We start from the raw sequence: 1,915 nt of genomic DNA on the forward strand, positions 1-1,915 counted from the left end.
GACATCACATCCTGTTGGGGATCCCATATAACAGCGGTCTGGATTGACCGCTAGTTATGGGTCTGCACTCTATATGGTGGATTGAAATTTGCTACTCCTCAGTTTTATTCAGGACATCTGCAAACCAGGTATGTGATCACTTATTGGATCTATTAGGGTTTACCCCACTACCTATCCATATTGTATGTGGCTCCTTGATGTGTCCATTTATAATATACTGAATTTTTATACTTATTGCAGGAATATTTTGCCTGCCTTTGAACTGCTGAAACTGAGGAGCATTCATCCCCACTGACCAACCTTGCACAGTTGGGGAATATATTAGTCTCTATACCCTGCAATTACAGATAACATAAACCCTCAAGATGGCGATCCACACACTGCCAATTTCTTGATTGAGACATTTTCCTTGTCAGGTACAGCTATATAGTCTTGATTAACTTCACTTTCTTAATTTATGGTTATATAATAAAAAATTTACATTATATGTGTTTTTTTTTTGTTTTTTTTTGTTCTCTATATCCGATTTTACCATGTTCCATCATGTGCACTATATCCCCCATGCCCGCCGGGGTGAGAAAATTTGAGGGGACTCTGCTTTCCTTTTTTTTTTTTTTTCTTTCCCCCTTTGTTCTTCGTAACAAATTCCCCTACAATCCCTTCTTTTTGTAAATTTAATTGTATATTCCTTTTGATTTTGCTTATTTTGCGATATATATCTATATGACTGTATAAGTATATGAATAGGTATGAATTCTCTAATGTATATTTTAATTCTTAGACTACCTCCAGATGAAGCGGATAAAATTCCGCGAAACTAGTCGAGGAATCTCCAAAATGTACTCCTAGAACGGAACTCGATTATGAGTAACTGTACACAAGAAATCTGGGATACACTAGCTTTTTAAATATAATATGTTTCGCTGTATCAATATATTGTTTTTTGTTTGTGAAAAAATTCTTTCCTTGTATTAAAATTTGTACTATTTTATTATATATTTTCTGAGTTTTATGTATCGAATTAAGTACCGGTATAGTCCAACATGCTTTTGGTATGATTGAATTTGGAATTGGTATAGGGAGCTCTTTATCACATCTCCCCTACCTTCACAATTTTCAATCTACCTCCTTTCCCCTTGAATTATTACTGGATGACGGTACTTTCTATATGAATGGTTATTATATGGAGGCTATACTTCATTATTTTTTGTGCATTGCAAACATAGTTAGACTTGGGGGGCACACCCTAAAATGCATTACATTAAAGATGGTGCAGCTATAAGACCATACAAACAGAAAAAAAAAAGATTAAAGCGCACACATACAAAAATTACATTTAAATCCTGCAAGGCTATTTAAAACTGATAATGGGGTACTTTGAGACAGTAGTGGGCTTAAGCACTATATGGTCATATGGTGTGACCAAATCCCCATATTTTTTGTTTATTTGCTGAATATTTGTAAAATATGCAAAGATTAAAATCAAAATAATCATCCCAGCACTAACAGCGCTAGCAGAATAACTAGGGGTATTCAGTGTCAACAATGGCATAAAAAGCCACATAAATAGTCAATTGGTATGCGGAAAACATCCCATCATCCCATCAACAGCAAAGAAAAAGATTCCTCATCTGAATATCATCACCAGAAGACACACTAGTGCACGGATAATCCCTGTTGGTAATAAACACACCACAGGTAAACGGTAAAATAGCCTTGTATCACCATACACTGTTCGATGATCTCCTGTCCTTAGATTCCTCCAGGAACGGTGCAGTGTCGGAAGTACTAGAGCCTATTATCTCCTTGTAATTGGGGAGGACTCCTGTTCCTGGATTAAATTGGTTCATTCATAGGGCAGTTCATATTTGGGAAAACACCCCCCCACACAAAATATTTTATTTTATTGGTACAT

The 1,915-nt window shown here is 35.8% G+C and overlaps 1 long non-coding RNA gene across 1 annotated transcript; it reads left to right on the forward strand.

The window, feature by feature from the left end:
- The first annotated feature begins 248 nt into the window (after nt 1-248).
- LOC143929962 (uncharacterized) lies at nt 249-994 on the forward strand. Its single transcript, XR_013262675.1, has 2 exons — nt 249-416; nt 782-994. It is a non-coding gene; the product is annotated as an uncharacterized LOC143929962 (long non-coding RNA).
- The last annotated feature ends 921 nt before the right edge of the window (nt 995-1,915 follow it).

Source organism: Lithobates pipiens, unplaced genomic scaffold (assembly GCF_037356315.1).
Source record: "Lithobates pipiens isolate NorthernLeopardFrog02 unplaced genomic scaffold, aLitPip1_a1.2 Scaffold_25, whole genome shotgun sequence".
Taxonomy (NCBI): domain Eukaryota; kingdom Metazoa; phylum Chordata; class Amphibia; order Anura; family Ranidae; genus Lithobates; species Lithobates pipiens.